The sequence below is a fragment of the Pongo pygmaeus genome, chromosome 1 (assembly GCF_028885625.2).
Source record: "Pongo pygmaeus isolate AG05252 chromosome 1, NHGRI_mPonPyg2-v2.0_pri, whole genome shotgun sequence".
NCBI classification, from domain to species: Eukaryota; Metazoa; Chordata; class Mammalia; order Primates; family Hominidae; genus Pongo; species Pongo pygmaeus.
Genome location: NC_072373.2, coordinates 152,315,697 through 152,331,136, shown reverse-complemented (window position 1 = coordinate 152,331,136; position 15,440 = coordinate 152,315,697). Strand labels below are relative to the sequence as shown.

General features: G+C 39.5%; 1 protein-coding gene across 4 annotated transcripts in view; it reads left to right on the top strand.

Annotated features, from left to right (window-relative positions):
- Nucleotides 1-15,440, top strand: part of MIGA1 (mitoguardin 1) — a 92,197-nt gene that overhangs the window by 34,225 nt on the left and 42,532 nt on the right. The window lies entirely within an intron of this gene.

Genomic DNA, 15,440 nt, shown 5'->3' with positions numbered 1-15,440 from the left:
CACCATGTTGGCCAGGCTGATCTCCACTTCTTGACCTCAAGTGATCCTCCCACCTCAGCCTCCCAAAGTGCTGGGATTACAGGCATGGACCACCGTGCCTGGCCAAGGTGAGGTTCTTGAATGAAGTCTTGGAAGAAAGGAATGATTAAAGTTGCTTCTTCAACTTCTATAAATGCCCCCAAAGAAAGACAGAAGACAAAATTACATGGTTTTTTTGGTCAAAAATAATTTAAGTCTTTTTTAGTATGAAGAGGATTATTATTTTTCAATTAAAATAAAAGCTAAGGAGTTTTAACTTTTTCCACATTAGTACTGAAAGCAGCTAAACTTTGAGATATTTATATCTATGCATTTTGAGTTTAGGTAAAAGATTTTGTTTGTATTAGAATTATGAATTACTGTGTATATGTCATAAGGTTATATGAAATCTCTTTGGTCTCTGCTTTGTCGTACTATTATTGTCACCAAACATTATTTATTAGACTTGAGTGTTTTTTAATAGCTTCTCTGCTATTAGCATAGGCATAATGTTTTGACATAGCTAGGAGATTACAGTCTAGAAAAAAAGTAGGCAGTATTTGTATCAATAAATATAATTTGTCAAAGCTTTATATTAATTTTTTCTACAGTTTCTTTTGTAACTTTAATTAGAACGTCATTTATGATAGTAAGTAGGAGAAAGAACAGAGAAAAGAAATTTTTTAAAACCTCAAACGTAGAATGAGAATGGAACAACTAGAAAAGTTAGAAAAATGGTGAAGTGTCACGGAATGCCACAGAGAAAAGTAAGTAGGAAAAAATTATAAGGAGGAAAGAGGAAGAGGATGCTGGGACTTTTAATGTCTTACTCTAGGAATGGAAGCTTTGTCTACACTGTCTAATCTTTGGCAGTTTCTTTTAGCCTCATTATAAGGATCTTGTGGATGTGTAGTTCTTGTTCTTTTAGTCTTGTAATATGCATCGCAGATTTGGTTCTGTTTGGCATGCCTGGGCACATTTTTTCTATATCCGTCTGTAGAGGTTGGCTGGGTCCGTCTTTTATTTCTTCAGATTAAAAGGATTCCTTGGGTACAGTCTCAGAGGTCTGCTTTAGATTCTTGTTGCTTTTAGACAAGAAGACCTCTGGGCATGTGGCTTAGTTTTTGGGGTCTTCGAGTTGTTTCTGAGGCAACTATTGTTAATCTGGAGCTCTAAATGGATAGGGTGGGACCCACAATCAGTCCATGCATTTAGTTAGCTTAGGTTTGGAATAAGTTCCTGACCCCACTCATGTTTTAACCTGTGCTGTCACTGCCTACTAGACTGATGTGCTTTTCCCTGTAGGCTTCCAGTTCGTTGGCCTCCTGTTGCCCTGGAGATTCCATTTAACGTGAAGCTGTTATATTTTGTTCATTTTGGGGAATTGTTTGGATATTGCAAGTTTGCATTTTTGAACTTCTGGATCAAAAGAGCTGAATTTATGGCTAAGACTCTGGGAGCAGCTCTGTTACAACTGTTACTTAACATTGATCAAAATTGCCTAGAAGTCAGTTAACTCTCCTCATTCTTTAAATCCAAAATCATTGTGTATATTTAACTTACTGAGAGGAAACTTAAAGTTAATAGTCATAAATTAAGATAGTGTAACAAATGCCTTCAGAGGCTCGGGGCGAATTTAAGCCAAGTATTGCTGATGTCAGTGAATACTTCATTGTTTTGGAATCTGCTTTGTCTAATTTGATGAACTTCATTTTTTTTCCCTTAAGAATCTGGTAGAATTTCAAGATTGGAAGATTTTTTTTTTTTTTTTGCAACAGTCTTTCTCTGACACACAGGCTAGAGTGCAGTGGTGTGATCTCAGCTCACTACAACCTCTGCCTCCTGGACTCAAGCCATCCTCTCACCCCTCCCTCCTGAGTAGCTAGGACTACAGGTGTGTGCCACCACGCCCTGCTAATTTTTTTTTTTTTTGAGACAGAGTTTTGCTCTTGTTGCCCATGCTGGAGAGCAATGGCATGATCTCGGCTCACCGCAACCTCCGCCTCCCGGGTTCAAGCGATTCTCCTGCCTCAGCCTCCTGAGTAGCTGGGATTATAGGCATGCACCACCATGCCTGGCTAATTTTGTGTTTTTAGTAGAAATGGGGATTCTCCATGTTGGTCAGGCTGGTCTTGAACTCCTGACCTCAGGCGATCCACCTGCCTCGGCCTCCCAAAGTGCTGGGATTACAGGTGTGAGCCACCGTGTCCTGCTGAGATAATTTTTATTCAGAATATAACAGTACCTGACCCAGAGAAGACACAAAGATGTACGTTAAGTGCTTAACAAAGGGCCCACCTAGTACATGGTAACAAAACGATAGTGGCTACTAGTTATTAGTAGCTACCATTAACTAGCTTCCCCTAGCTATTACACACAGGGGGAAAGATGAAATTAGATGATGGCTAAGAAGTCTTTCCTGGCTCGACATGGTGGCTCATGACTGCAAACCCAGCATTTCGGGAGACCGATGTGGGAGGATTGCTTGAGCCCAAGAGTTCAAGACCAGCCTGTATAGTTCAAGACCAGCCTTGTATAGCGAGACCTCATCTCTAGAGGAAACTTTTTAAAAAATTAGCAGGGCGTTGGCTGGGCGTGGTGGCTCACGCCTATAATTCCAGCCCTTTGAGAGGCCGAGGCGGGTGAATCACCTGAGCTCGGGAGTTCGAGACCAGCCTGGCCAACATGGTGAAACCCTGTCTCTTGTAAAAATACAAAAATTAGCTGGGCATGGTGGTGGGTGCCTGTAATCCCAGCTACTCGGGAGGCTGAGGGAAGAGAATCGCTTGAACCCAGGAGACGGAGGTTGCGGTGAGCCGAGATGGTGTCACTGCACTCCAGTCTGGGCGATAAGAGCAAAACTCTGTCTCAAAAAAAAAAAAAAAGAAAAAGAAAATTATCTCAATCCCTACAACAACTTTTATGATATAAATATACCTATCATCCCTATTTTTCAGATGAGGAAAGTGAGATACAGAGGCATTAATAACTTCCCCAGGGTTGCACAGCTATTAAGTGGAGGAACCCAGATTTGGACCCAGTCAAGCTAGCTTTGGAGTCCTTCCTTTCCTTTTCTCTTCCCTTTTCCCTTTTTCCTTTTCCTTTTCACTCTTGTCACCCAGGCTGGAGTGCAATGGCGTGATCTTGGCTCACTGCAGCCTCCACCTTCTGGGTTCAAGCAATTCTCCTGCCTCAGCCTCCTGAGTAGCTGGTATTACAGGCACGTGCCACGATGCCCAGCTAGTTTTTGTATTTTTAGTAGAGATGGAGTTTCACCATGTTGGCCAGGCTGGTCATGAACTCCTGACCTCAGGTGATCCACCCACCTTGGCCTCCCAAAATGCTGGGATTACAGGCATGAACTACTGCGCCTGGCCCATTCTTTATTTTTTTGAGAGAGAGGGTCTGGCTGTGTTGCCCAGGCTGGAGTGCAGTGGCTTGATCTTGACTCACTACAACCTCCGCCTCCTGGGCTCAAGCGATCCTCTCACCTTAGCCTCCCAAGTAGCCAGGACTACAGGCACTTGCCACCATACCTGGCTGATTTTGATTTTGGGTAGAGGTGAGGTTTTGCCGTGTTGCCCAGGCTGGTCTCAAACTTCTTGGCTCAAATGATCCACCCAACTCGGCCTTCCATACTGCTTGGATTACAGGTATGAGCCACTGTGCCCAGTCGCAGAGTCCATTCTCTTAATCACCATGCTGTATTGACTTACCACTTACAGGACAGACGTCTTCTTTGAGTGGGAGGATTAACTGTGAACTTTTTGTGGACAGAGTATGCCTATACCCAAAATTCCCTGTAGGAAAGGTCGGCTTAGAGCAGGCAGCCTGGAAATTCCACAGCTGACAGAGTAAGGAGACTTTTATTTCTGGTGGTGGTATGCTTTTGTGTAGATCTTTTTTTTTTTTTTTTTTTTTTTTAATTTTTCTTCCTTTATACTCATGTGGGGATCTGTAGTTAACTCATGTGTCTTTCTTCCTTTCTCAGGCTTTCTAGGCAGATTTCACACATTTTGTAGAAAGAAATTGTCAAGGTTTAATCCAAGAACAAAAGAGGCAAGCTATGTGAGACAGAGGGCCTAACTGTGACCCTGAACTTAGTGTAGTGCTAATGAGTTACTCTGACGATTTATCCTACATCTGTATGATAACTAAAAGTACGGACTGTGGATGCAGACTAACTGGGTTCAACCCCTGACATTTCCATTTATCTGTGTGATTATAAAGCCTGTCTAAGCCTTGGCTTCCTCTTCTGAAAAATTAACATATAGAGTACCAATTTTATAAACTGACTTTGAGGATTAAATGAAAGTTCTAGGAAGAGGGTAACAATGTTTATTGGCTCGGAATTTGGAACTTCTCTAGGACACTCAGGAAGACCATCATTTTACCTCTAGAATCTTAGGCTGTCGTTTTTGTTGTTGTTGTTGTTCTTGTTCTACCTTTATGATCCTGTATTTGCCAATTTCAAGACGTTCTTTAAAATTTCTGGTCCACTGATATCCTATTCATGTTTTCCAGTGATGCTATACTTTACTCCATTAAAAAAAATTTCTTCTGTCCTTTTCAATGGGCCTTTGGGAGGAAGGAGAAGTACCTTCTTGAACTAGAAGGTAATTTGCCTACCATGAACTATAAATTCTGGACATTAGGCCAGGCATGGTGGCTCATGTCTGTAATCCCAGCACTTTGGGAGGCTGAGGCGGGTGGCTCACGTGAGGTCAGGAGTTTGAGACCAGCCTGGCCAACCTGGTGAAACCTCGTTTCTACCAAAAATACAAAAATTAGCTGGGTGTGGTGGCGGGTGCCTGTAATCCCAGCTACTTGGGAGGCTGAGGCAGGAGAATCACTTGAAGCTGGGAGGTGGAGGTTGCAGGGAGCCAAGATTGCACCATTGCACTCCAGACTGGGCGACAGAGTAAGACTCCATCTTAAAAAAATAAAAGATAATAAATTCTGGACATTATAATAATAGAGTCTAAGGTTTACATTGGTTTTTGTTGAACTTATGGCTAACTAAAATTTCTAAGTTCTTTGTTATTGTTAGTTTCTTAGCATTAAGCCACATCTTCCCTCATTTATTCCTGTGCAGTTGTTCTTTTGGACCAAGGGTGTAGGTACTGTATTTATTATTATTACTAAATTGTTTGTTCTGAGTCATCATTCTGAATTGTTAAATAGTTTTAGATTTTTTTTTTTTTTTTTTGAGACGGAATTTCGCTCTTGTTGCGCAGGCTGGAGAACAATGGTACGATCTCATCTCAGCTCACCGCAATCTCTGCCTCCTGGGTTCAAGCGATTCTCCTCCCTCAGCCTCCTGAGTAGTTGGGATTACGAGCATGCGCCACCATGCCTGGCTAATTTTGTATGTTTAGTAGAGACGGGGTTTCTCCATGTTGGTCAGGTTGCTCTTGAGCTCCCACCTCAGGGGATCCGCCCGCCTCCGCCCCCCAAAGTGCTGGGATTACAGTTGTGAGCCACCGCACCCGGCCAAATAGTTTTAGATTTTGATTTGACATCTAACATATTAATTATTCTTCTCAACTTTGTATCATTCTCTAATTTGGTTAGTTTTGTATAGTTGGTAATCAGTGCTGTCATTGAAATCATTAATAAAAATTGCTAAAATGGATAGTGTCAGAGTCAGAGACCTGAGGCATAACACTGTCAAATTTCCTTAGGTCACAAATAATTATTAAGATACTTTGTAGTCTTCGGTTATTCAAGATGAATAAATTCTGGAGATCTAATGTATAGCATGGTGACAGTAGTTAATAATACTGTGTTGCATATTTGAAGTTTGCTAAAAGGCTAGATCTTAAATCTTACCTTACACACCACACACACAGATACACAGTCACTCTGTAGAGGTGGTAGATACATTAATTAGCTTGATTATGGTGGTCATTTCACATTGTATGCATATAACAAAACAATCATACACCTTAAATATATACAGTTTTGTATGTCAGTGATATCTCATAAAGCTGTTAAAAAAAACACTTTGTTCAACCAGCTGTGAATTCAGCTTATTCTGTTTTTACATTTTTCATCTTGATTATAAAGAGACCATGGGGCTGGGCACAGTAACTCACACCTTGTAGCCCTAGTTCCTCAGGAGGCTGAGGCAGGAGCTTCACTTGCGCTCAGAAGTTCGAGGCTGTGGTGAGCTATGTTGGTACCTATGCACTCTAGCCTGGGTGGCAGAGTGAGGTCCTGTCTCTAGAGAAAAAAAGAGTGAGAGAGATCATGGGATGCTTTTTTGTATATCATAACAAAATGTTAACTGGGAATTTAGGAAAATATAGAATTTTTTTGAAAAAGAGGCTGATATTAATTAACATTATTTGGAAATATTGCTGAGGCTGAGTTTTTTGCAGCTAGGGATTTGCCATCAAATGTTCATAGCTGGTTTTATACTCACTTGCAAATCATTTTAGTATTGGAAGGCTCATGTGTCAGATTTTATTTACTTTAGAAGAGCCTTAGCAAAATTTATTTCACTAATTTGGAATTCAAAATTTAAATAAGGATTCTACTTATTATACATTTGTACTATTTATAGAAGAGTGGTTTGCCAACTTAACATTATGGATGAGATTATAGGGGGACTGTTTAAACCCTTTCAGCATGTTTTTTTTGTTTGTTTGTTTGTTTTTTCTGAGACAGAGTCTTGATCTGTCGCCCAGGCTGGAGTACAGTGGCGCAGTCTTGGCTTACTGCCACCTCCACCTCTTGGGTTCAAGCAATTCTCCTGCCTCAACCTCCCGGGTAGCTGGTATTACAGGCGCATGCCACCACGCCAGGCTAATTTTTGTATTTTTAGTAGAGACGGGGTTTCACCACGTTGACCAGGCTGGTCTCAAACTCCTGACCTCGTGATCCTCCCGCCTCGGCTTCCCAAAGTGCTGGAATTACAGGCGTGAGCCACCACGCCCGGCCCAGCATGATTCTTTCAGCATTTTTCTTTGTAGATAACAATGAATTTATTGAAAATAAATGATGTCTATTCTCCTTTTCTTTTTTTTTTTTTTAAATAGCAGATCCAAAAAACTTCTGAGTTATCAGTATTGTGAATTATTTGGGGTTACTTTTGGTAGATGAAGTTAATAACATAGATTTTGAAAAACATATAGTATGGTTCTAACACTGGATATGGTAACCATTGCACAGCTCTATACATTTAAAACTAAAACACATTGCACACTTAAAGGGGGAGAATTTTGTGGTATGTAAATTATACTTCAATAAAGGCGTTAAAAATACACTATGGATGGTGTTAAGCTAAGCTTAAGTAAGTAGATTTTCATGAATTTGAAATAGTGCAGAATAGCATTTCATGTTAAATTGAATGCAAATTCCAAATTTTCATTTTGGGTTTTTTGGTTTTTAGAGACAGGGTCTTGCTTTATCTCCTAGGCTTCAATGCATTGCCACGGTCATAGGTCACTGCAGGCTCAAACTCCTGGGCTCAAGCAATCCCCCTGCCTCAGCCTCCTGAGTAGCTAGGACTGCAGGTACATGCCACTGTGCTTGGCTAATTTTTGAATTCTTTTGTAGAGATGGGGTCTCACTTTGTTGTCTAGGCTGGGCAAAATTTTTAAAAAGTTCTTTAAAGAATCACTTAGTTTCAAAGCTGGTGGGCCTGTTGAATTCTAACCTCTGTTTCTCTGTTGCCACATAGGTCGTGACACCTCAGCTGGTAACCAGAAATATTAACTATCCTTTGTGAATAGCCTATAAACCGTACTGTTGTTTATATGCATGGGAACTTCTGCAAGTGATTTGGTTGTGTTGTTGTTTTTACTTTGGTTAAATTTTAAATCTACTTTCTATTCTGTAACATTGCCATCCAAGAAGCCATTAAATATGATAAATACTGAAAAGAAGATCTGACATTTCTGTTAATTTAGCAGCAAGCATGCTGGAAATATTAGAATAATGCTGAGAAAATAAAAGAGCAATATTAAAGTAGGAGCACTTTTATTTTTAAAATGAAAAACTTCTGACAACCTGGCTCTAAAATTGCAAATATTCAAATGCATTCCTAAGCTGCGCTGTCATCTGTGTTAAAACAGGAAACAGGCTGGGTGTGGTAGCTCATGTCTGCCTGTAATCCCAGCACTTGGGAGGCTGAGGCAGGAGGGTTGCTTGAGACCAGGAGTTCAAGACCAGTCTGGACAACATAGCGAGATCCCCATCTCTATAAAAAAATTTAAGCCAGGAATGGTGGTGTGTGCATGTAGTTCTAGCTAGTCAGGAGGCTGAGGCAGGAGAATCCCTTGAGCCTAGGCATTCGAGGCTGCAGTGAGTTACGACTGGGCCATTGTACTTCAGCCTGAGAAAGAGTGAGACTCAGTCTCCAAAAATAATTAAAATAGGAAATATTTTTGATATTTGGGAAGGAGGTAATACTGATACAAAATGGTTTACTAGTAATATTTTGTGTTTTAAAAGCGTAAACACAGATTTTATTATAATTATTGTGGTTTAAAAGTATGCCTGCAAAAAGAAATATAGCACAGTAGTTGTATTTCAAGGCATCTTTACAATGTTTCCTATGATAAGAAAATAGCTTTGCATTAGGCAGGGTTTGAATTATGTTTTAAGGAATGAATTCCTCCCATAAAATATAACCCACTGCACATTCTATAATTTATTGTTTGCCATGTTCCATGCTGCATTTCCTTAACCATCCTGAATTAATGAATCATTATTGCATGCATTTCTAAGTGCTAGTGCACCAAGAATTTAATACAGGCTTAAACAATAGTTATTTGTTCTATTCCTCTTTTTTTTTTTTTTTTTTTGAGATAAATCCTTGCTCTGATGCCCAGGCTGGAGTGCAGTGGCATGATCTTGGCTCACTGCAACCTCCGCCTCCAGGGATCAAGTGATTCTCTTGCCTCAGCCTCCCAAGTAGCTGAGACTGCAGGTGCGCTGGGGACTACAGTCGTGCCCCACCACACCTGGCTAATTTCTGTATTTTTAGTTGAGGCGGGATTTCACCATGTTGGCAGGCTGGTCTCGAACTTCTGGCCTCAAGTGATCTGCCCGCCTTAGCCTCCCAAAGTGCTGGGATTACAGCATGAGCCACCATACCTGGCCCTGTTCTGTTTCTCTTATAGGAATATAGGAGTCGTGCAATCACAAACAAATGAAATGAAGATTTGAGTTAGTTCTCTAAAAATGAAAACGTTTTCCTTATTCACTTGTAAGAACATTTAGTGTTGAATGTGAGATGTTGAAATCACTAGAGGGCAGCACATTTTATCTACATGTTGGATGCCTGTGACTCAGGTGCCATTCTGTGTTGCTACTTGTAGCACTGGTAGTTAAATATAAGTCAACACTTGCTGGCAGGCTTTGTATGCACCTGCTACTGTAACTCAGAATGAGAAAGAACGTGGAAGTTATGCAGAGAAGACATGAAATAACATTAGTGTAAATTTCCGTTATTGTGCAAGTTCTTCTAGCTAAAAGCATCTGGAAGTGTTATGTTTGTTTATGTTTATTTGTAGCCTCTATTTTCAGAGATTGTTAAATTATAATTGATAAACTATTTTTTGTAACTTCTGAAGGCTTAACAAAAACCTCCAATATGATTTCAATTATACATAATATAACTTAGTAATTAAGAATATGGGCTTTGGAGTCAAACAAGCATGAGTTCAAATCCTGGCTCTACCCCTCTTGCTAGCTGAGACATTAAGCAAGCCTTGACTTTGCTTAGACTCAGCTTTTTCATCTGTAATGTGTAGGAGTATATTAGGATCAACTTCATAGAACTGTGAGGATTAAGTGAGATAACATAACATATTTAGCATAGGCACGTGGTAAACACTTATCTATTCATTATTATAATTATAGTCTAGCAGTTTAAAGAGGCCTCTTCTAAGCTGGTTTAAAAGTTTCATAGTTATAGATAGGAGGATGTCACATGTTCATAAGTTGTTTTACAATGATATTGTTAGTCAATTCTGCAGACAACAACTTTGGGAGGCCAAGGTGGGAGGATTGCTTGAGGCCAAGAGTTTGAGACCAGCCTGGGCAATGTAGAGAGACCCTGTCTCTACAAAAAAATAAGTAGAATAATTAATTTTATAAAAGTAATTAGCTGGGTGTGGTGGCATGCGTGTATATGCCTGTGGTCTCAGCTACTTGGGAGGCTAAGGTAGGAGGATCCTTTGAGCCTGGGAGTTTGAAGCTGTAGTGAGCTAGGATGGCACCACTGCACTTCAGCCTTGGTAACAGAGTGAGACCCTGTCCCTTAAAAAATCTTCTAGAAGTTTTGTTTGTTTGTTTTGAGACAGAGTCTCGTTCTGTCACCTAGGCTGGAGTGCCGCGGCACGATCTCAGCTCACTGCAACCTTCACCTCCTGGGTTCAAGTGATTCTGGTGCCTCAGCCTTCCTAGTAGCTGGGAGTACAGGCACCTGCCACCATGCCCAGCTAATTTTTTTGTATTTTTAGTAGAGACGGGGTTTCACCATGTTGGCCAGGCTGGTCTTGAACTCCTGATCTCAAGTGATCCTCCCATCTTGGCCTCCCAAAATCCTGAGATTACAGGCGTGACCCACTGTGCCCGGCCATGGAAGTTTTTTAAAATGTATTTTATTATTTTGTTTTTAATGTTTGGATAGGTAATTGCCTCAGCACCTCTCTTTGAATAATATATTCTTTTGTGACTGATTTGCAAAGCCCCCCCCCCCCCCGCCCTTGTCATATGTCAGGTCTCTTTCTGTGTGTCTTTTCTGGGCTATTTTGTTCTGTTAATCTGTTTCCTGCATTGGTTTCACAGGGTCTTAATTACTGTAGCTTTATATAGCTCTGTAATAAATCTTGACACTTGGCAGGGTGAGTCCATTCACTGTGGGGCTTTTTGAGACTTGTCATGACTGTTCTTAGCCCTTTGCTTTTCCATGTGAAGTTTAGGTCAACTTGTCAAGTTTCATGAAAAACCCTCTTGGGATTTTGATTATTATATTGTATTTATAGGTCAGCTGTAGGCAAATTTACATTTTCATAATAGTAACCTTTATATCTGTGAACATGGTATGGTTCTTTACTTAGGTCTTCATTTATATCTTTCATAATGTTTTATAATCTTCTTCATAAATGTCTTATATGTCTTTTTTCCTAAGTCCCTTACAGTTTCATTGTCATTATAAGTGGTTATCTTTTTTAAATTTACATTTTCTAATTTGTCATTGCTGAGATCTTAAATGTAGGTTTTTGCATTTGAATATTAACAACTCTTGTGAACTCTTATTAGTTGTAATACCAGTAATTTGACATAGGTTCTTTTGGAGTTTTTATTTAGACCACATATTATCTGGGAATGATAACACGTTTATTTTTATTTCATCTTTTCACCACGTATTCTTTCATCCCTCTTCCGCATCCCCTTCCCCCCACCCCTGCCCTATCTCACCGCTTTGGGTAGAGTGTTAGAATCTTTTTATGTCTGAAGAGAGCTGTGTCAGATAGAGGACCATAAGTCAGCTGGCCCACTATACAGAATCAAAGACTATATTTCCCTGTGGCTATAGCCTCTCATTAAGGTAAAGGAGCATTAATGGCAGAGATACCCATGGAGACTTTAAAGCAGATATAGGTTAAAAATCAGTTTTTAAGTATTTATTTATTTGCTGTGTACCTTACACAGCAAACAAATACTTAAACACAACTCTGAAACATGTGATGAAATTCAGATGAAATAAGGGCTAATGTACCTATTTTCAGGTTGCTTGTAGTCTGATGGGGTAACTAACACTTACACTTATGGAGCAGTTAAAAAGCAATATAAGTTAGTATATTCTTCAATACCGAGCAGTTAGACTCAGAGCCTAACCTCCATCCACAAAGTAGAAGATCCTTTAACTTTTCCTCTCCACTTCCATTTCTTCCCATACCTCACAATTGAAGTGCCCTCAGCCTGTTTAAGAGCCTAAGATAAGAACTTGAAAGTAAACAGATCTTGTTTGGGACATATGGGTTAATTCTTTAGTTATCTGCAGCTGTTTTTTGCTGCAATATCTGAATGTCTATGAAATTTATTTGGGAACTTGAGTTTCACGTAAGAAGATATGTACAGTGTATTTCTGCGTGATGGTGTTACTTTCCTTAATAGACAAGTAATTTTGTAAGCTTTGAAAAGTGACTATAAATGGGTGGCAAATGCAAAAATGTTTGTTTTATTATTTTGAGTCCAGAAACATGTCTATGCTATGTAGGTAATTTTTATACATTTCAAATATCACACAATAAAAATATATATTTATATATTTTATAATAAACAGAAATTTGTATTATCTGAATTATTTTGGTAAAAATTAGGCTTCAGTTGGCCACAACAACTCAGAGATATTCTACCAATCTCTCATGAGGAAATTCTCATCTTCCACCAAAATGTGGGATCCTACCAATCTCTAACACCAGGAATAACTTATACTGTAGGAGACTTCTGTTACTGTCATATCATGAAGAATGTGTGTAATTACATGCTTTGGGAGTTTATTTTTGTAACAGTACATTCAGGAATTAACATTATTCTTTACCCACTTTGGTTAGGCTATTTAGTCAGGAATAAATTGCTGGATTTAATGCCAGTTTAGAAGTAAACTGGGTGTGAGGTGGGAGGATTGCTTAAGCCCAGGAAGTTGAGGCTGCAAGACCTTGTCTCAAAACAAAACAACACCAAAAAAGTAAACCCAATTAACAACAGATGTATCTTGTCCACAGTTTCTTGGGGACATTATATAGTTGGTATGGTTTAAATGAATAAAGTTCCAACTTATTAATCTCTAATTTCATTTCCTTCTAAAATTAATTGGGCTTCATATTTTGTGTAGTTACACTTCCTGTGAAGAGTAGTATATATGTGCAGTAGTAGTATTAGCAGGCAACTCTGAAGCCTGTATGATAAATGTTATTTTTGTGGCTGAAACAGAGGACTTTGAGATTCTTTTATATTGATGTGTAGGAACAGATTTAGATCTTAAACCAGGAATTTTTGTGGCTTTATTGAAAGCATTGCTTCACATATTTCAGATATGTGTTTAGGCATCTTCCTAATCTATGTTTTTACAGAATGAGCTCACAGAATCTTGGGTCTGGAATATTTATTTAGCAAACATTTAATTTCCTAGTATATGTCAAACATGGTATAAGACACTGGAGAAATAAAGATGAAGATTTCATCTCTGCCTTTAGGCAATGCAGAGTCTAGTTTTGGAAACAGGCATTAAAAAATACACAGACAGTGGAGTAAGTACATAATAACATGTTTATAAAGTGCTGTGGGAACACCAAGGAAAAGCGTGTGATTATTCATGGAGTGGGGCTCATGGGAACGTTTCACAGAAGGAGTGACACTTAAAGAAAGATGGTCTGCTAGGGAGACAGTTGAGAAAAGAGCATTCCTAGCAGAGGGAAGAACATGGATCAAGGTGCAGAGTGGAGCCTGTTTAGGGAACTACAAGTTCTTTGATATGTTTTGGGAACACAATATAGGTGGGGAGTGGTAGGAGATGAACCTAGAAAGCTGGGCAGGACATAAATTATGATGGTCCTTGCTTTGTACCTTTAGACAAAAGGGAGCCATTGAGGATTATAAGAAGTCATAATCAAATTTATGAGTTTGAAGAAGTCTGGAAGTGTGGCTGGCACAGTTTAAATATTTTATCCATTTTCGTTGCTGCTCCTTTATAAGATTTTATTGAGTCAGTGAGACATCCTTTAAGGGAAAATTAGAGATTTTGCCAGCTTAGTACTGACTGCACAAATTCTCTGGCAGAGCATAGGAAAAGCTGTCAAGTAGAACCTCTTGACCACTAGAGAGATGTTATTCTTCTTTTTTGGTAAGCAGCCAGATAGAACATTTAGAAATACTGAATGAACTTGGCAACAAGAGGAAATACCTCAGCCTAACATCTTACATCAAATGTCAGCCCCAAGTTGAAGCTGTAAGACCTTGTCCTCTCCCATTCCTGCAGAATCATTGTGGTTGGAGGATAAACTCCCTGAGGGTTTATTTTTAGGGAATGATATGAATTGCCAGCTTAAGTTGTATACTCAGACATCTAAATATACAGAGTACACATTGTACAACATATGAGAAATTTGGCTTAGTAATTTCCTCCCATGTGTTAAGGCTCATAATCTTATTTTTAAAGGGTTTAGTAATAACACAAAATGAAATTTAACTGGTATTATACAAGTTAAAGTAGGTTCAGAGAAGAAAGCAATATAATGAAAATTGTTGGGGTCCCAGAAACATGAGAAATTTCTGGTGCTTGCCTTTGCCTGTTTTGTATCGAAGTTATGTCTTAACAGCTTGGATTTCTATGTCCAGGACCATCACTGCCTATATAAAGCCTTTATGTGATTTAGACAAAGGGCCATCCATGTAAGCCCCTTGGGAGGGGACCTTTGTGCCAAGAAGAAGGTCCACTTCAGGAAGATGCAGGGTCTAGTATTTGGGCTGGATTTCTGCCCCGACTTATTCCTGTAGCAGGGGACCTTTGTGTAACATACAGAATGACCAGTTGTACCTCGTGGCCCTGCTCAAGTCTCTGTAACTGCAGACCTAATCTTAATGACTTCTTGCTCCAGTTTAGGTTAATCTAGTCACTTCTTTCTTCTTTAAACAAAAGCGGGGAGGGTGTAGAAAATGCTGTTACTCTTCTAAAGTGTTTGGTTCCCATTCCCTTTCCTTGTGTTACTCACTTTGCATTGGCAGCTGTACTTCCCAGTTAGGAATCACAGTTGTTGTGTTGGTCAACCACAGTATATAAAAATTTTGATAAATAGGGAATGCCAGAGACAACTGTTGTGGAAATCTTCTTTTGGGTAATATCAGGCTGTTTTGTACATATATTATTTCACATAGGTGAAACTTTATATGTCATCACAAATCAAGAACTTTGACAAGTTCTCCTTTTTTCTTTTTTTATTATTCCCACCACCTCATCATATATAACTTTTTTTTTCTTTTTTAGAGGAACAGGGTCTCACTCTGTTGTCCAGGCTGGAGCACAGTGGCATGGTCCTAACTCACTGCAGCCTCAAACTCCTAGGCTCAAGTGATCCTCCTGCCTCAGTCTCCTGAATAGCTGGGCTACATTGTGCACACAACCACACCCGGCTAATGTTTTTATTTTATGTAGAGACGGGATTTCGGTATGTTACTTGGGCTGGTCTTGAACTCTTGGGGTCAAGTGGTCCTCCTGCCTCAGCCTCCCAAAGCACCAGAATTGCAGGCGTGAGCCACTGCACCTGCCCCAAGTTCTCTTTTCTTTTGTTTCAGTGGATTTTATTGTTTCTCTTTTCAATATTGAGGCACATTGAGGTTAAAAATCAAGAAAATATCATAACTCTCTTAGTTTTTCACTTTCTGAAATTATGTTGTTTCTGATT